The following is a 21,439-nucleotide window of genomic DNA, read 5'->3' as shown; positions in this document are numbered from 1 at the left end:
TCATGGTGTATGATGGTGAATGTACTGTATAGTATGGTGTTAATGAGAAACCTTATTTCCTGTGTGTGGAATTAGTACAGAGTACTAAAGTATAGGGCCAGTTATATAAGAGAACCTCGTTTGAAACATTGGCATCAAGTCTCCTGTCAAGTCCATAAGTCTTATTCTCGGTCATACAAGGGGGTTTAGAGCTGCATCTGGATCTTGCAACTATTGCCAGCTCTACATCCACTGTAAAACTGGAGGATCTCCAAAATCTTCTAAGATTTCCCAAAGCTTTTGAGACAAAAGTACCCTTCACAGCTGCTTGACTACATAAATATGTGTATTAACTGTCACTGGACAAGATGCAAATTCTGTTTACTTTCAGCATTTTCAAAAGCTATTAGTCTAATGAATAAAGAATAATTACAAAATAGCAACCCACATCAGTAAACATCGCCTTACCGTGCTTTTAATGAAGCAGACACTTTAGTCATTTTATATGGAAACATTCCTTTGGCTAAGAAATTAACTATGTATATGTTTATTCACATACTTGGGGCAGTGGAGGCTAAGTGGTTCTGGGTTATTGATCGGTATGTTCAGAGTGCAAATACGAGCACTGCAAAGCTTCTTTCAATCTAGGAGATCCTACATAAGAAGTTTCACTGCACTGTACACTGTATACTGTATACTGTATGTATAATCACAATCACTGGGAGCTTAAGTCCAGGTTCACAAAATCATCTCATCACAAAGGGTACCACCAGATAATGCCTGATTTTTTTTGGAATCACACGTGTTTCTACATTGAAATCTAGACTATGGATATTTAACAAGGGCTTTCAACACTCAGATAGCCTTATTCGGTCAAAAGTACTTTTGATTAAACTTGCTAAATAAATATTTAAAGAACACCTTTTATCTCCGAAGGCATACCAGCACGAGCGCCCAAATAGATGCCTTTTAGTACGATGGGGTCAAGTAAAATTTTTGTTGATGCTGTTGACCATTCAGAGATTTAGAGAAATAAATATAGATGGAATAAAGTAGCAATCAAGATGTCCTTTACATCGGACAGCTCATCACCGAGGTATAGTTATAAACGGGCATGTTGAATAGCGCATTTGAACAATGGCTAAGCCACTCTGCACAGTCAGCAGCCTATCAATTCCACATCTTTCAGCCTTCCTTTTTTCATTGAATTAGCAATTGCTGCTCTCACTATACTATATATCTATATCCATCTCAACATTAATCTCGTCTAGACCAGCCATTTGTCTGCTGCCGAGGTTCTTCTGTCCGTACTACACAAAAGAAGACCTAAGTTAAATGTCTCTTTATTATACAATGCTGTGCTACTGGTGATTGATTTGTAACTATTACAGGATCCCAACATCACAGCATTAACCCTGCTAATGTTCTGGCTCGGTTACACAATTGACGGGTTCAATCACTAGTTGATAAAGTGTAGCCTTTCAATTTGACTTGTTCATTTAATTACGTTGTAATATAGGTCGTCCCCAGCTGCAAATAGCAGATAATAATCCCTGTTCTTTTTAGATACACCCATCAAATTATTCTGTTTGTCCATTAAGATCATTTTAGAATGAATAAATCCTTTTTCAGTATGCATGAGATGAATGTTTAATCCATGCAAATTGCAGGATATCTGGCCACCATCTTTAAACCTGTCAGCCGTATGACAAGAGAAGCAGCCTCCAAACCATTCACCATTATTGACCAATTTGCTATATTCAATCGGTCTGTATCTTCCACACGTGCCGTTCCACCAAGTGGCAGGAAATTGATGGAATTGATATGTAGATTAGATGCATTGTGGTGGTCTGGGAGATCTGAAGGAGTCGGAGCGATGAACGAATGGGATTTGATTCGAGGGGAGGAAATGTGTGTCAAGCCTACTGTCACTCATAGTTCTGACATTCACATCATGTGACAAATGTCTCGTCAATCATAGGCTTTCAAAGCGACCTTCCATTTGACAGCCACGGGCTACACAGTGGGCTTACAGATCATGTCTTGTATCTTGTTTAGGTATGTAATAAAGATTTGCCAGAATCTTTTAAGGAAATTTGAAAAACCGCTATGAAATAAGACATCAGTATCTATTACATACCGTGCAATTTAACTGCCAACTATTAAGGGACTGGAGTCACCTCCAGAATTATTGCAAGCTTTAAGGGAATGGACATAAATGTTCATTTATTCAGTCATTCATCTTCAATAACTGTTTTATCCTGGTCAGGGTCGCTGTGGATCCAGAGATGGATGCAAGGGGGAAAAAAAGGACCCAGACTTCACACAATAATTCAAAATTTCTGAGAAAATATCAAGAATTATTAAAAGATTTAGCTGTCAGTGGTGTCCGAAAACCTGCTTGAAACCACACAATTGTAAATAAATAAATAAATAAATAAATAAATAAATAAATAAATAAATAAATAAATAAAAACATGAAGAGTTTTCAACACAAATGATGGATTTACGATGGATATAAAAAATACATAAGCAGATGAAAATAATAGTAGAAATTATATATTATGTTATATAACATGTTATATTATATTATGTTATATTATATTATATTATATTATATTATATTATATTATATTATATTATATTATATTATATTATATTATATTATAGTTTATTAGGGTCACTATTAGGGATTTTTGAATCAAAATGACTTTCTTGACCTGCATTATTACTGACTTTATTTTACTTCTCAGCATTTTTAATAAATCATATATTTGTAGCCACAAATAGCCCTTCACATGCAGTGATTATGCTCCATAAATCACGCAAAATGTCGCTGCTCAACGTTAGGACTTTGTTGAATTAATTTGCAGTCGACAAATCACAGGTTGTTCACCCAACCTGAGAAATCCATTAACCACGTGCAGCACCGGTGGCTCGTTCACAGGAGCAGGTGGGGCAGAGTCTCACTCAGCCGTGTATAGAACATCGGACATTAAAGTGTTGATCTTCAAAAAATCCTTATTCACTCCTCCATTTTCCATTCTGTTGATGCATTAATTACCTGTTGCTGAGTTACCAACGATTTAAAAAAAATATATTTGCACAGAGGGGGCACGGTGGCTTAGTGGTTAGCACGTTCGCCTCACACCTCCAGAGTTGGGGGTTCGATTCCCGCCTCCGCCTTGTGTGTGTGGAGTTTGCATGTTCTCCTCGTGCCTCGGGGGTTTCCTCCGGGTACTCCGGTTTCCTCCCCCGGTCCAAAGACATGCATGGTAGGTTGATTGGCATCTCTGGAAAATTGTCCGTAGTGTGTGATTGTGTGAGTGAATGAGAGTGTGTGTGTGCCCTGTGATGGGTTGGCACTCTGTCCAGGGTGTATCCTGCCTCGATGCTTGATGACACCTGAGATAGTCACAGGCTCCCCGTGACCCGAGGTGTTTGGATAAGCGGTAGAAATGAATGAATATTTGCACAGATATTTATAAAAGGCAAAGTTTTATTGATTTGCCTTCCTAGATATTGTGCAATCCTGGTGCTTTATTTAGACAGTTATGATAATTATTGTGTCTACTGGTCAAAAATGAGACAGAGGCCTGTTGAAACAAGACGATGGATGATATTACCTCTTCTGTGTTTGACTCACATTGTGACAGTAGTGACAGTAGGACAGTTTCATCGCTGCATCTTTACATCAGATAGAAATACCTCAGGATTAGCATATTTGATGTACACTGTGTCTTCAGTGTGTACTTTTTAACAACCAGAATAAATAATTTTACAAATAAATCAATGAAAAAATAAAAATCACATGGTAAGTGGCACAGTTATGTCAGAGATGTTCAGCTTGATCATCTAAATGACTTTTTGTGAGGCTGCTCGGTTGTGTGGGGGCGCTGGCTTTTAGAGCAGACTACATTATTCTGTTCTCTCTTAGAAATCGGTGTACATGGCTACTTTGTTCAAATTTATTCAAGTCGTGTTGACTTGTCTTCAAAAAATCCACTATTTTTAGTGATTTAGTGATTTTTTTTCTTAGCCTATAGCATACATCAAGTATGGTCGCCTGTGGACTTGATTTTGTCTGTAGGATATGTCATTATTATTGTTGTCTCTGTGTTGCAGAGCATTAGTCAGTGCTGTCGTTAATAATTACAACCACAGTTTGGGTAAAACAACCAAAAACTGTAAGTAGCCCTGCAGTTTAGTTGACATTTGCTCTTTGAACTGTATACTGTTTTGTTCATTAATAATGCAGCAACCCTGAACGTCTGTGCTCGTCAAGATCTTCCCTGGATCTCAGGCTCTTTGTTCTGTTCTGACCACTGAGAGCAGCTCTCCAGGCAGGTTGTGCTCATCTTGACCTCCTCCTGACCTGCAGATTCATCCATCTTCGGCTGACTTTTAACAGCAATCTCTGAGCACTCGTCTGCAACAGTGTGCATCATATCTCTGTCTCTGTCTTGTTCTCTCTCTCACCATTTTGTTTGCTGGAGTAGCCCCTCCCTTTCACTTATACCCAGTGGTCCGTGTGCTGATGCAGGCGAGATGTTTGACAAGCAGCGGGTCCTGTTTGTTCACTTATGTCAGCCTGTGCATGCTGATTTGCATTTTCATAGCCATTGCCATACAAAGCAGGTGTGCAGCTTCTCTCATTCACTGTCCTCATCACACACTAGTCCTTTCCAAGCCTTGAAGGACACACCGTGATCTATACTGGGCACTGTGCCACACTCTCCCTTAATGCCAGGCTCCATGGCCATGATGGATGAAGGCTACATTGGCGCAGCGGGATCCACCCTTGTTGCAGAGCAGTGAGCACGCTATAGATTAGACATTATCTGTGCCGGCTCACGCCAGTGAAATGCGAATCCTATTACTGCTGCCAAACTGGGCTCAGTGCATCCACTGCTCAGGGGGTGGCAGAAGAAAGAAACAGGAGTAATTGATTGGTGGGAGAAAATGGTGCGTTATGTCTGACTGCTTCATTGTTTGCTTACAGAGACTTGAATACGGAGCTGTAATGAGGGAGCACTTAACCATGACCTTTGCATTCTCTGAACTCCACTGTTGGGCCTGCAAGTATTTTCTACAATGTAGATCCTTAAAAAAAGAAATAACTGGATCTAGGGCTGTTGCTCTGAAGTGGCATGTGACCCCAGCATTCAGATAGAACCAACGAATAACAGATAGTCAAGAAGGAAAAATGGATGAATGTGAATCCTGTTAGCACCAAACTATTGAGAAAGATACTGAATTGTTTTCTGTTTAACCCTGAAGTCGAGGCTTTGACCATAATACCACAGACCTGTGAATAGAGTCAAGTGTGTTGGTTGTTGGAACTATAATTAACATTTAGTGACCTCGGTAAAATACAGTTCTATCCGGGATTTTGGCAACAATAACTTCACCCTTCATGACATCATTTGCCTAATGTGGTGATATTTTCTCACTAATGTTTTGGGCAAGTGACCCCAAATCGACACTGAAATTTCTGTAATATTTTTATTACAGATGTATCATTTAGTATGTGTAAATCCATTTCAATAAAAAGTTTTGTTATATTTCCATGTTTCTTTTTATGACGTCTGTCGTGATCGCTGTTTACGAGGTCCTAGTAGTCGTAGATGAAATTCTACATTAGCGTTAAATATCACTGACCCGACATAGCCATTTCCATATAAGGCATGTTTGTGTTCATTTTTTTCAAATACTAAAGCTATCTCGTTTAGATCATACAGAGAAATTGAGAAAATTAAGACTTACTGTTTATAATGTGGTCTTGTGGTCTAGGCTCCAAATATTTTTCTCATTCGTTAGTAAATTGACGTGATTAAGAGATAATAAAAAACAATAACTTTATCACAGAAGCTTATTGACACAAATAGCATTTGATCTTACACTATAATAAGGTGCTAGCTGTTTGACAGATGTACCTTCGAAATTTTAGATCATATAAATGTGAAGTAAGCTTAATATAAAAGAGTTTTACTAGCTGGAACGTCTCTAAAACGGCTCCTCGCCAAGCTAGTACCTCGAAATACTAAAGTCACGATTTTTGTTTTTTATTCTTGCTAACCTCTTTAAGAGAAGGCACCAAAATAGCATTGGCAGTATCAGCATTTCATCTTCTACCTATACTCCCACATTACCCAGTCCTAGATTGTATCTAGCAGGCAATTTCAAGGTGTGTGCTGTAAGCACTGGATAGGAAGAGCTCTTAAATGCTCATTATGTGTACAGCATTAGTAGCAGACTGTAGCCACATTTTCAGGCATAATTTTGTTGACTTTCCCTGTGCGCCTCCTCACTGATTACCCTCTGGGATGCTGGCTCTGAATGTAACACGGAGCAGATAGAGGAAACCCAGGCATGTGGTTTCACTGAGGACTGCACCCGGAGGTCTCAGTAAAGCTGAAGATCAGTGCTGTGAGCTGTGAGGGGTGAAATCATGCTCATGGTGCCTGGGCATCTTTTTATACAAGTGCACTAAGATCAGAATCATCCATGGCAAACTACTCTGGAGCAGTGAATCAAAGCTGCTTTGTAAAGCCTGTAGACTACGTTGTTGGCTTTATTTATTGGGCCTGTTTGCATCATAGCTCCAATCCTGCTATTAATTCCATAATAATAATATATATATATATATATATATATATATATATATATATATATATATATATATATATATATATATATATATATATATATAAAATCATCATTATTAAATTATTAAATTATTATTATATATATATATGTATATATATATATATATATAAAATCATAATAATAATTAAATAATTATAGTAATTATATTATTATTATTATTATTATTATTATTATTATTATTTTATGACCCAATAATATGATTCACCACCTAAATGTTACACTTAATTAGATTTGTTGCAGTTATATGACCAAAGGAGCAATTCTTAGCCATTCTGAGTAATAATTATCATTTACCATATTATTATGCATATTTATGTAATATTTTGTTGAAACCTGTTTTAATCTGTTCAGAGAAATTAACAAGCTACTTCTTTATGAGGAATGCGGCACAATAAAAGATGCAAGTCGTACGGTTTTAATTGGGCCTGTGTGTGTAATGATAACAGGGTTTTAAAAACATCCAGTTAATGTGAATCTCTTCAAGGCTATTAGCTACAAAGACCACAGTAAACAATTTGATTCATTTAATTTCAGCAAACATTTTATTGTTTCAGATACTAAGCCTCAAAAATGTATTTTTATATTTCACAGCTAACAAACAGCAGTCAATAGTTTCTTATTTTTTTTAAAATAACTGGGTCAATGAGAGACAGATTGCATTTAAAGGGAGCTAAATGCAGTGAAAATACTGTTTTTCTTACTGGTAATATCAGTGTTAGCTCATGGAGAGAGAAGCAGCTACATACACAGAAGGCTGTTTCTCACTTATTCACTTACTCAAACATTCTCTTACCCACTCTTACCTGCTCATTCATTCACCCTCTCACTCATTTATCTATTCACTCACTCCCTCACTCACTCACTCACTCACTCACACACTCACTTACAGCCTCACTCACTCACTCACTCACACACTCACTCACTCACACACTCACTTACAGCCTCACTCACTCACTCACTCACTCACTCACACACTCACTTACAGCCTCACTCACTCACTCACTCACTCACTCACACACTCACTTACAACCTCACTCACTCACTCACTCACTCACTCACACACTCACTTACAACCTCACTCACTCACTCACTCACTCACACACTCCCTCACTCACTCACTCACTCACTCACTCACACACTCACTTACAGCCTCACTCACTCACTCACTCACTCACTCACACACTCACTTACAACCTCACTCACTCACTCACTCACTCACTCACTCACTCACTCACACACTCACTTACAGCCTCACTCACTCACTCACTCACAACCTCACTCACTCACTCACTCACTCACTCACTCACTCACACACTCACTTACAACCTCACTCACTCACTCACTCACTCACACACTCACTTACAACCTCACTCACTCACTCACTCACTCACTCACTCACACACTCACTCACACACACACTCACTCCCTCACTCACTCACTCACTCACTCACTCACACACTCACTTACAACCTCACTCACTCACTCACTCACACACACACTCACTCACACACTCACTCACTCACTCACACACACACTCACTCACTCACTCACACACACACACACTCACTCACTCACTTACTCACTCACTCACACACTCACTCACTACCTCACTCACTCACACACTCACTCACACACACACTCACTCCCTCACTCACTCACTCACTCACTCACTCACACACTCACTTACAACCTCACTCACTCACTCACTCACACACTCACTTACAACCTCACTCACTCACTCACACACACACTCACTCACACACTCACTCACTCACACACACACTCACTCACTCACTCACACACACACACACACTCACTCACTCACTTACTCACTCACACACTCACTCACTACCTCACTCACTCACTTATTTAATCACTAACTCACTCACAAACTGACTCACTCACTCACACACTACCTCACTCACTCACTCATTTAATCACTAACTCACAAACTGACTCATTCAATCAATCACTTACTCACTCATTCACTTACTTATTTAACCACTCACTCATTCAATCACACACTCATTTACTTATTTAATCGCTCACTCACTCACTCAATCACCCACTCACTCACTCAATCACACACTCACTCATTCAATCACACACTCATTTACTCACTCACTCACTCACTCACTACCTCACTCACTCACTTTTTTAATCACTAACTCACAAACTGACTCACTCATTCAATCAATCACTCACTCACTCATTCACTTACTTATTTAACCACTCACTCATTCAATCACACACACTTACTCACTCATTTACCTATTTAATCACCCACTCACTCACTCAATCACACACTCATTTACTCATTCAATCACACACACTCACGCAAGTACTCATTTAATCACTCACTCACTCACTCACTCAGTCACTCACTCACTCACTCACTCACTCACTCACTCACTCACTCACTCACTCACTCCAACACACAAAGTACCGTATAAAGTAAATTTTTCCTTTTTATTTTCTTTTTTCTTTTCAGTTTCAAAGCTCATACTAAAGAGAAAAGGCTGGCAGGTTTAAAAGAGTTGTATGTAGTCTTACACCAAATAAGTATTATTAGCATACCACTGCTCTTAACAACACTTTTATCATCCAAAGAAAGCCCATTGAGTTGCAAAATCGTGTGTAATAGTGGCGCCCAGATGTGTATAGGAGTTCCCACCCAAAAAGAGTCCATTGTGGCTAATGTAGCGGATCCTCTGTTGCATCATTTACCTGAATTTATGTAAATAATTTAATTCATCCAGCTCATCTGAGACATAGAGAGAAACAATATCTTTAACACCAAATGGACAGACATTCGAACATCTTTATTCTGTCAGTGTTCACTTCAGTGTCGTATCATCTGTTGAGAGGAAGCAACATTAAAGATAACCGTAATGACAACAGTTTATGAATATGAATAATATACATTTTCAGCTGTTCCTGTCATCCTAATCGCTTCTCCGTAATTTCATTAAACAACAATCTAGATATGACACCGTTTGCCCTTTTCCTGCTTTCTGTCAAGAAAAAAAATCCTTTTCATCAACTTCATTCTTTTTTTAAATGTACTTTTAAAAATATTACTTTAACCTTCTTGAAATGTGTGACAGTGCTGAAGAACACTTCAAGCTGAATTTAGTGGTGTCGGCTAATCAGTGGAGAATGGCCAGTGTGTGTGTGTGTGTGTGTGTGTGTGTGTGTGTGTGTGTGTGTGTGTGTGTGTGTGTGTGTGTGTGTGTGTGTGTGTGTGTGTGTGTGTTAGGCATCAGAAGCAGCAGTGTAAGAGGTGTGCATCCCCCGTCTTAGCGCTAAGGTCTGTTTTGCGCAATCCACCTACTTACGTCTCCGAGGACAGACTAAAGCACAACACAGCATGCAGTCCTCCCTCATAGTGGCAAAACATGCATGCAGACACATTGTTATCAGGACACAAAGCTGGACCATCAGACACCTCCAAGCCCTCAATCAATCTATCTCTATATCTGTTTGTGAAAGTGCTTCTGTGGCACATCCTTCATCGAATAATCGCAGACGACCGAACTCGAAGGTTTTCCTTTTGATTTTTTTTTTCCTCCTCATAAAGAGCCTAGTTATGTTTGTGGAAAGTGTTCCTCATTTATTTTTAAACAACATTTGGCAGGACACGGGATTTGAGCTTTACAAGAACTGGTTACAGCTCATTTTGCTATTTAGAGCGATAATAAAATTATTCTTGGCAATCTCTCTAAGGATTACACAATTTCACAGATAAACGAGTGCACAGCGAGCACAAGCAGCAGTGATAATACTGGTGGCATAAGTGTGATTCATTCCTACTCACGAGGGGACTCGCAGCCGTGTTTGTCTACCTCCATGACACCAGCAGGGAAAGAGGATTATTTTGACTTGAGAATGGGGTGAAAATCATTCCCAGGATCCTGTCTGCAGACCGAAAGTTCATCGAAACAATGCGTTTGGACGGATTGGGACTAGATCTTTTTTGATTTCTGAATAAAATTTTGATTCATTCATTCATTCATTCATTTTCTACCGCTTATCCGAACTTCTCGGGTCACGGGGAGCCTGTGCCTATCTCAGGCGTCATCGGGCATCGAGGCAGGATACACCCTGGACGGAGTGCCAACCCATCACAGGGCACACACACTCTCATTCACTCACACACTCACACACTACAGACAATTTTCCAGAGATGCCAATCAACCTACCATGCATGTCTTTGGACCGGGGGAGGAAACCGGAGTACCCGGAGGAAACCCCCGAGGCACGGGGAGAACATGCAAACTCCACACACACAAGGTGGAGGTGGGAATCGAACCCCCAACCCTGGAGGTGTGAGGCATACGTGCTAACCACTACGCCACCGTGACCCCTAATTTTGATTCATTCTTGTTGAAATAACTGTAATAAACTCTCAGCAGTGATGTGGCAATTTTACTCATTTCTTTCCACTCTGTAAACTTATTACCACATGTAATTAAGTTTTTATTATAACCCTTCAGCCCACACTTACTAGGATGGAAACGTGCAATTCCGTGTATTTAAATCTATTATTCTTTTCTTTCAGTTTCATGAAATTTCATTCTCGAAATAAGACCTGTGTCAAGAATTGAAAGGAATTTACATTTGTGACTGTTTTTTTTTTTTAATTGAAATTTTCATAATTTTAACAGAACAATCAACAATTTCATAACAGTTCGTGTTCTTTTGCGTATAAAGCAATACATTACTGATTCTCTTATTCTCTGAAAAGTGTCTTCGGAGTTTTAGCAAAGAAAGAGTACAAAAAAAATAATAATAATACAAAGATTTCTATGGAAAAAAAAATCCATGTCTTTAGTTTCTTCTGTATTCACGCTCTACTAGATTCCTTTGTTAAATATATTTTTGGTCACTCTGCTGTGCGCTACATTTTGGGATGTGAAGTCAGTCACTGAATCAAACCGGCATGTTTTTTTAGCTGCGGTTTTGATGCAGCAGATTGGTGCAGATAGTAAACAGCACTTTATTTCAGCACTGTGAGATGTCAGGCCATGCGTGTGTGTGTGTGTGTGTGTGTGTGTGTGTGTGTGTGTGTGTGTGTGTGTGTGTGTGTGTGTGTGTGTGCAGTCGCTACACTACAGCTCTGGTGTGAGTAATAAATATTACTGGTCTGGTGTGGAGTATGTAGTAAGTGCTACTGACTGTTTAAAAGAATATTTCAGGTTTGTGTGGGTCGAAACGAAGCCAGGCAGTGGGATGTGTTCGGTGATCTAAACGTGTGATCTAGATAGAACTTGGCATGAAGCAGAATCACAAGAGGTGGACGTAAATCCCTTTTTTTACACACCACCCCCTTTTCCATTTAAATGAATGGCTTTTTTCACCAGACTGAGATTATTCACATCCGGTATGACCGTTGCATGAGCTTGAATTCATCTGTACTGTATTAAGACGTAAACGGAGCTCTTCGGCTTTCAGATTGCGGCTTCGGTAATAGACGTCGAGTAAAAAGAGTATCTAAGCACATAATGAACTTGTTTATGAATAGATAAATATGTATTCTGTTTAAAGAAAAGAGAGAAGGCAAATACGAGGCAGATCAAGTGTCTTCACTCCAACTGGAATATTAACAGCAGAAATGACTTGAACTCAGAAGAGCATCAGTAACCCTTCGACTTCGGCTCTCTTCCTTTTGCTCTCTCTAATTTATAACCGTTTTTACGCGTGTGAAGTGTTTCCTGTGCACTTTGCTGCACTGACACGATGATTTAGGGTCCGTTTGTTGTTGTTTTGCTTTTATGGCTCCTCCGAATGGCTGGGTCAGGATTTGTGCCTCTCGGCTGCTCTCGTTTTTTTTTTTTTTTTTCATTCTCTGTATTTCTTCAGCCTAATTTCAGCCTTGATGAAACCCTGTTATTATTAACACATGCTCATTCAGATGTGTACTGTATAAATTCAGGTCTGGGTTCCCCGTTTCTCATGCCATATTCTGGAGAACATGTACTCAACTCTTTTTTTTTTTCTCCCAGACTAGATGTAATCATTGGGATAGAATACCTGCCAAAAAAAAACACAGTTCTGGCTCGGCTTATTGTTTCTTTCCTGCCACAGAAAAGAAATTGCAGATGCACCAGGAAGACAAGGGTCTCGGGCAATTTTGCGCTTCCGTCGGCTTATCGCTTCCTCTTCCTTTTTCCACTAGCGTGACGGTACACGATTGCAAAGCATTTTCTCTGTGTTTCGTGGAGCCGCTCTGCCGGGCGCATGGTGTTTGGAGGAATCACCTGAGATTACCTCAGACTCATCAGCGACATCAGTGTCATTTACACCACTGTTGGCTCCTCCACACTCCAGCTGAACTGTCTGAGTGTACTGTGTCTTCAAGTCTTCAACACCTCTTAATCTCACCTCTGACTCTAGGTTCAAGGTGCAAATCTATGCACAGAAAGCTTTCACACCATCATTTGGTGCACCGTTCACACCATTTCTACCAGCTAAGAATGATTATTTGATCATTTGAGGGATGACTAAATATGCTAAATAGAATCGATCATCTCAGGATGGCAGTCAGTAGTAGAAGAATTAATAAGGTGGTTATATAAGTCGTACATGAAGTGTACATTTTAATTGGAATTATTGTGCAATTTCTAGGCTTTATTGTGGATTTTGACAAGGAAAAATCAATAGAATGCAAAAACACAAGGATTATTTCATGGATGTCAAGAATCCTGAATATGGACTGAAAAAGTCTTCAGCTCTCCAGTTCTGGTGATTTTTTTGCACACTGTAATCTCAGGTTCCTCAAGTCAAGTCAAGTCAAGTCAAGTCGAGGCAAGAAGCTTTTATTGTCATTTCAACCATATACTGTATAGTTGTTGCAGTACACAGTGAAATGAGACAACGTTTCTCCAGGATCAGGGTGCTACATAACACAAAGACAGGGCTAAGGACATATACTGTAAGTTGTCCTTAATAACATAAAGTGCAACTGTGCAACCTGGTGCAAACAGTGCAGGACAAGACAAACAAGACAGACAAGACAGTGCAGGACAAAAGACCATGCAGACACAAAGTTTCAAGACAATATATAAAATACAAAAAATGCAATACACTAAAGACAATTAAACAGTAACAGAAACAGCGCCGACCGACCAGTGTACTGTAAATACTGTATGTGAATACTGAATGTTCAAACAATATTTCGTGCAGTAACATTAGAATGAACACAGTCTCTTAGCAGCAGGTCTTTGGGATAATATATAGAATTGTGCAAAAATTCCTATTCTGTCTTTTGAGGTTGTAGCCCATCTGCAGTAGAATTAAACATGTCAAGCATTTTGAGATTCTTTTGGTTCCACTGTGGTTGTAAAGAGTGATTATTTGTGTGATTGTAGCCTTCCTACTGTAAAGAAACTAAAACACATGTCCATATGACGTTTGGCACAGTCCAATGTGGAAGATTTATTATTACGTCTTCATCATCATGACGGCTGCACTGTATATGTTAACCCTAACCCTAACCCTATTTAAAATAAAATATAAATATATATAGAAATCATAAAATCATTCTTTTTTTTTCCAGTGCCGGTTGACTTAACCAACCCTCACTAGCTAAGCTCGGATTTCTTCTTTATATGCATACAAAGGTACTTACAGTAACTTAGCTTAAACATAATTTACACAGCACTAAGCGAGCAGTTTTTTTTATCGTGATTGAAACAGCATGTTAATCACATTTCCTAATTGGGTTAAACAGTAAGCTTTTGGAAGTAACAAGTCGTTTGTGATTGCAGTAGCCAGGATTAAATTGAGGGTCTCGGGGGAGAGAAGTGAGTGCAAAACAAAGCAGAGCTTCAGTACTATAATTTGAAGGAAATATAAATCATAGCATGGTATAATGGCGATGATGATGATGATGATGATGATGATGATGATGATGATGATAATGATGATAATTATGATCATGATGTAATACAGTGGAATGCTGCTTTATATAGACCTGCTTTGTCATACAAGTTCTGGCCACTCAGTAGCACTTTTTTTTAAATACAGAATAAAATACTTTGTTGTTGGAGGAAAATAATCCATAACAGGGGAAAGACAGAGAGTTATTGCTTTTATATCTTATAACATGCTGTGTTTATCAGTTTATAGTCTGGACTACAAGGACTGCAAGAGAAGTTAATTCCTTGTCCTTAAGCCTCTTCCAAAGTACTGACACTGGAGACTCCTTCCATAACTAAACAATTAGGTTAAATAACACACTCTCACTCATTTTCTACCGGTTATCCGAAATATTCTCGGGTCACGGGGAGCCTGTGCCTATCTCAGGCGTCATCGGGCATCGAGGCAGGATACACCCTGGACGGAGTGCCAACCCATCACAGGGCACACACACACTCTTATTCACTCACACACTACAGGCAATTTTCAAGAGATGCCAATCAACCTACCATGCATGTCTTTGGACCGGGGGAGGAAACCGGAGTACCCGGAGGAAACCCCTGAGGCACGGGGAGAACATGCAAACTCCACACACACAAGGCAGAGGCAGGAATCGAACCTCGACTCTGGAGGTGTGAGGCGAACGTACTAACCACTAAGCCACCGTGCCCCCCCGGTTAAATAACAACACATTTTTATTCATTTATTATTAGCCATTTAGTTTACTATAGGTAAGTTACTGCAAAACGATAACAGAATGAATTCATTCCTGTAATTTTGACTGAATCTGAGTTTGGAATTAAATTTTATTTCGATTGTAGTATCCATTGTAATCATTTTGAAACCACTTTTCCAGAATGATTTAATTCTGACTTTTAATTTGATCGAATTTCGACTGAAGTCATCAGTCAGTTATCAGTCAGTCCGTCATTCGCACTCGCAGTCTAAACATTTAGTTGCAAAGGCTAATATTTGATTTGTTTACAGAATTTAAGATGTACTTACAGTATAAAGCCTAAAGCCTACTGTTGGATACCATTAAATATGTTCTTCTAGAAACTGCTATTAGGCTATAATTCATCTTTGGCAGGCTGCTTTGCTTCAGCACTTTAAACTCTTTATTTAAGAATTCTCTCAAATGTCTCTGCAGTTAATGAACCCGTGGTGTTGAAAAAGTGGGCAGTCACCGTTCAGCTCCATTAACATTCTAGCATAAAAAGGCCACTTTGTGTTGGTTAGATTAATTACATGCTATAATTTGACTGGTGGACAAACAGCAATACTGTCAGTGCTCAAGAGCAATTACAACAGTAGCATTGTGGAAGAACAATAGCTTACTTAGACACTGTCAGCCCAGGTATGGTTTATTGATGCTAGCTTTAAGATCGTATATTTTTCGGAAGGGTTTATAAAGAAAACAGCTATGGCTTATTGTTGCTTTACGTCACTGTGTTCCACTAGAAATTAATCCACCCTGAATGGCATATCGCATATCAATATTTCTTAGAAATATGAATCTTTAATTAACCCTGAGTCCTTTCTTTCCAATGTTGGTCTGTTTTCACTTTGGTTAATGGTATCCTACTTTATTCAGTATGCTAAAATGGTATCAGTGCAGTGGGATTCGACCTGAGTTTCGTCTCTACTTAACGATTGTTCTGCGGCAGCATTTTAGTCTTTCGGTCTGTCCAGCATTCTGTCCTTCTCGACTGCTCCAACTGATCAGCTCCAACTTTCATGCTGATACCCTCGTTAATGCCACCGCGATTTTCTCTTAGATTACTAACCATAAATGAGCCGAGCCAAATGCATCTGTGTCACACGCGCTGTATTCTGCAACTTCGAGTCCAACACTTGCACCAGCATCTCCATTCATCTCTGTGGCTTTCTCGCTAATATAACATTGAACACCACTACAAAACGCTGGGGGAGAAATGGAGCTCTTTTTTTTTAAAGACCAACCTGACTGTTATGCCTTGAAATGTTTGAAATAGAGTTTTTTTGTTTTTTGTTTTACTTTTATTGAATGCCCACTGTGAAGTCGGTGCGAACAAACCGTTACCTTCTCACAGGAATAATGAAAATACAACACCAGGTAAAAAAATATCAACAGAACCACTAAAAACATTACCATTATTTCAGTATAAAGATATTTACATATGATAGTACAGCGAGAGAGAGAGAGAGAGAGAGAGAGAGAGAGAGAGAGAGAGAGAGAGAGAGAGAGAGAGAGTATTAGAAAAGCAGGCTAATGTTCTGGGCAGATTTTTGAATTGAGAGAAAGACAAATATGGCTCAGATAGAAGAGTCATTCTTTTTGTTATTTTATTTTATTTTATTTTATTTTATTTTATGTCTGAAATATAACGTATCTCTTAAAATGCCATGAATCACAAATCCAAAACTTTGTGAATTTGCATGCAAGTAATTTAGTTCTTCTTGTGTATGAAACAGGAACAAGTAGAAAAAAGAGGGGAAAAAAATGCATCTCATATCGTGCAGATGGGAGACTGATGAAATCAGCAGCAGCCCCCTAGTATGTGTCAAGCCACGTCCCAGTTTGTAACCTAGCAACCATTAGAGAGTGAGACGAGACCGAGTCTCCTATAGCTTACTGTACAGTGTGTTAATACACAGAATAATCTGGAAGCATCAGTTCGCTCCTGTCCTAATTCTTTCATGTAAAGCTTAGACTTTGACTAAATTGATGCTAATTTGCATCGTGCGTCGCGTTTTGGAAGGCGCAGCTGTTTTCCGAGAGGTTTGAAGAGCACTTCCAAACAAGGCTGCTCTGTGTGCTTTGGATTGGCACGTTGCTGCAGTAACAGTTCCCACCTGAACTGCACGGCCTTTTTTTTTTCCAGTTCTCTCACCCATGGGTGGAATATGCATCATACTGTACAGTGGGAAGCTGGGTTGTTTGTCCATGTGCCCCCAGCCCTCCCGAAACACCCTGGGGTAATGTGTTGTGTTGTTGTTCCTCTCTATGACTCCGTGAGCCTGGTAGTAAGACCACACTGCAGAGGAGATGCTTCCATTGTTTATGAGAAGATGGAGTGAAATATTTATGTTATGCTTTCTTATTTAGGGAGACTCTACATCACCCTGAAGTCAGTTCCTAGATTCCACAAACTCATCCATTAAAAATGGCTCTTTAATGATTTCAGACCAGAAGTTTTTTTTTTTTACTCCATATAGTTTTAAGACATTTCTTACTCAATAACCAGGTTGATGGCATGTTTATCTGTAAAGCAGAAGAAGAGACTGATGCTCTCTGTCTCTGAAAACAACATCATCACAAACCTCTCCAGCTCCAATCAGGCCAAGGTTCTCACTCTGCTAATGATGTTCACCTGTAATTTGAAAGTATTTCTGGTTAAGTTTGTAACATATCCGTTGGGGTTTTGGGGGAAAAATTCAAAAGATGATTATGTTTTAACGATATATAGATTTTATGAGCTGACACAATTCTTTTTTTTTTTTTTTTTTTTTTTTTTTTTTTTGCTTTTTTTTTAACCAGTAGAAAGTTTTAGCACATTTCCTCCAAACGTAAAAAAAAATAAAAATTCAGCATATTTTTAACATTTATTATACAAATGAACAGATTTCTAAATATCTAGTAGGAGTTGAATAAATTAGTTGATTAGTCCCCACTGTGTGGATGTTGACTACGGTACCTTGAACACTATAATATTTTGTTTCACTCTTTTACTTTATTTTATAGTTTTATTTTATTTTTTTGGAATAGAATGGAATTAAATTTTATATCCCTTTATAGAAACAGTTCAAGCTGTGAAAAAAATATGGCCACTTGTTTTAAATTATGTGTATGACGTTTAATATTAACACCAAAGTACTATGGGTATTTTCAGTTTATATGCATAGATAGATAGATAGATAGATAGATAGATAGATAGATAGATAGATAGATAGATAGATAGATAGATAGATAGATAGATAGATAGATAGATAGATAGATAGATAGATAGATAGACACAGAAAGACAGACAGATAGAGAGATAGATACACAGATACAAACAGACAGAAATATCTGCTTTTATCAAAAAATAAATAAATAAATAAATAAATGTGTGTGTGTGTGTGTGTGTGTGTGTGTGTGTGTGTGTGTGTGTGTATATATATATATATATATATATATATATATATATATATATATATATATATATATATATATATATATATATATATAATTTATTTTTTGATAAAAGCAGATATTTCTGTCTGTTTGGATTTCCCCAGACTTATGTGTTCACTCTTAATTAGAAACTGACTTCTACCCTTTTATCTGTCCTGAAAAGCACACATTTAATGCCATTTGTACCAAATTAATCCAGTGTGGAGCTCAAACCGCTGAGGCTTTTAGCCCTAACGCTGATCTGTCAAACAGGCTAAAGAATCAGAATTGCATTTTTTTTTCTCTCTGTATATTTCTCGCCACAGGCGTGAGATTGAACTGTCAGGTACCCCACTGCTCCCACCTTAAATTAATCACTCAACACTGTCAGGTATTACAACAGCATTATACGGCAGATCTCTGTTTTAAGTTGTTCAGTGCAACATCTTTTCTGCTAATTTTAGTCGTGTAAATGGCAGCTTCAGTCAAAACCTTCATGCCGAGTGTAGATTTAGTTGCCAAGAGATAAGATGAGTTTTTCCATGTCTGTGTGGTATTATTAGCAATCGTTCATTGCTGATGCATTCTTGCTGTCTGCCTATTTGAATCATTTATTCAAAGTGAAGACCTTTAAGTGAGTGCTATATGACAAATTTTTATTAGGAATGTCATTACCTCCTATGGACTGGTGAATCATGAGCCTGCATTGCTGCTCTGACCGTTAAAATACGAGATGGTATCCTACTCAGGACTCAATTTGACAGGAGATATGATATAAAAACCTTATACCAGTCTCAACACATGACTACAAAACGATCCAGTGTTGTAAAACCAGGCCATTTCCATCCCTTTTGGATTATGAGCTAACACTGTTATTGATATGTTAATGATGTTAATTTGCTCACCGAGTTGTCTTCAGCACTCATAAACAGATCTGGAAAGTGTAAAAAATGCATGGAATTTAAATGAACTCACTATAGAAACATCAGACCATCAGTGTCTTTGAGCGTGTCGTGGTTGTCGGTGCCAGATGGGCTGTTCTGGGTATTTCAGAAACTGTGGATCTCCTGAGGTTTTCGTGCACAGCAGTGTGTTGAGCTTACACAGAGAGATGTACAAAAACAACACCAAGTGAGCAGAGGTTCTGCGGGTAGAAACGCATTGTTGATGAGAAAGGTCAGAGAACAATTCCCAGACTGGTTTCAGCTGACAGGAAGGATGAAATAACTCGAATAACCACTCTTTACAAATACGGTGTGCAGAAAAGCATCTCAGAACGAACAGCACATTGACGTGGACCAAAGCAAAATCAGGCCAAATCAAGTTCCACAAAGTTTCATTGTTCTTGTTGTGACTTTTTAATTAAGATTTGCATACCAGATTTGCTAAATATTTATTTTTTGCTTCAACAAGTTATTATTATTAACCACACACCCAATGTTAAGATCTTTAAATTGACCGAACTACCCGTTTATGATATCTAACTATAGCTAGAAACTTTATTTTGCAATGCTGCAGGGTCAATTTATTTATGTCCAATTCAATTTAGGCTCTGAACAGCAGATAGGAAATTGGTGTAAACAAACTCAGTGAGCAGTAAAGATTTATATCGGCGTGTGCATTCTTTTCACTGCACTTACTTCGGTGTATAGCTGCGGCGGTGTTTGACTTTGTGTCCACATAAAACCCATATCACCAGCCTTTCGCTGACACATCCAGGAGCCGAGACCTTCTGTGACTCAGTAGTCAAGGCTGTGAAGATGGATCTGAGGGCTGAGCCTAGGAATGCAAGAAAACCAATGTAGTTTCATTAAGTAAGACTCCTATCTCTTGTGTATTTTGTTTTTTAATGAAAGGATTTACAAAATGAATCATTGTGAACATACAGTATAAGCAGATAACTGAATTGTGTGTATTGCAGTCTGGGTGGAGTTTAACATGTTCTCACTGGTTCATGGGTTTCCTCTGGGCTCTACAGTTTCCTATCACCTGCCACAAAACAAGCTTTAAGATGGATTGTCTACACTTAATTGCCCCTGTGGGTGTGTGTGTGTGTGTGTCTTTGTGAGTGTGTTTGTGTGTGTGTTTTGGTTTGTGTTTGTGTCTGTGTGTGTCTGTGTGTCTATGTGTGTTTGTGTTTCTCTGTGTTTGTCTATGTCTGTTTGTGTCTGTGTGTGTTTATATGTGCCTATGTGTGTTTCTGTGTATGTGTCTCGGTTTGTGTTTGTGTCTCTGTGTGTGTGTGTCTGTGTTTGTCTATGTCTGTTTGTGTCTGTGTGTGTTTGTATGTGCCTATGTGTGTTTCTGTGTATGTGTCTCGGTTTGTGTTTGTGTCTCTGTGTGTGTGTGTCTGTGTTTGTCTATGTCTGTTTGTGTCTGTGTGTGTTTGTATGTGCCTATATGTGTTTCTGTGTATGTGTCTTGGTTTGTGTTTGTGTCTCTGTGTGTGTCTCTGTGTGTGTCTATGTGTGTTTCTGTGTATGTGTCTAGGTTTGTGGTTGTGTCTGTGTGTGTCTGTGTGTCTATGTGTGTTTGTGTTTCTCTGTGTTTGTCTATGTCTGTTTGTGTCTGTGTGTGTTTGTATGTGCCTATGTGTGTTTCTGTGTATGTATCTAGGTTTGTGTTTGTGTCTCTGTGTGTGTGTCTGTGTTTGTCTATGTGTGTTTGTGTCTGTGTGTGTTTGTATGTGCCTATGTGTGTTTCTGTGTATGTGTCTAGGTTTGTGTTTGTGTCTGT

General features: G+C 38.7%; 1 protein-coding gene across 7 annotated transcripts in view; it reads left to right on the top strand.

The window, feature by feature from the left end:
* Positions 1-21,439, top strand: part of nrxn2a (neurexin 2a) — a 367,204-nt gene that overhangs the window by 269,013 nt on the left and 76,752 nt on the right. The window lies entirely within an intron of this gene.

The sequence above is a fragment of the Tachysurus fulvidraco genome, chromosome 21 (assembly GCF_022655615.1).
Source record: "Tachysurus fulvidraco isolate hzauxx_2018 chromosome 21, HZAU_PFXX_2.0, whole genome shotgun sequence".
Taxonomy (NCBI): domain Eukaryota; kingdom Metazoa; phylum Chordata; class Actinopteri; order Siluriformes; family Bagridae; genus Tachysurus; species Tachysurus fulvidraco.
Note: the sequence above shows the minus strand (reverse complement) of the source record. Positions and strands in the feature narration are given on the sequence as shown.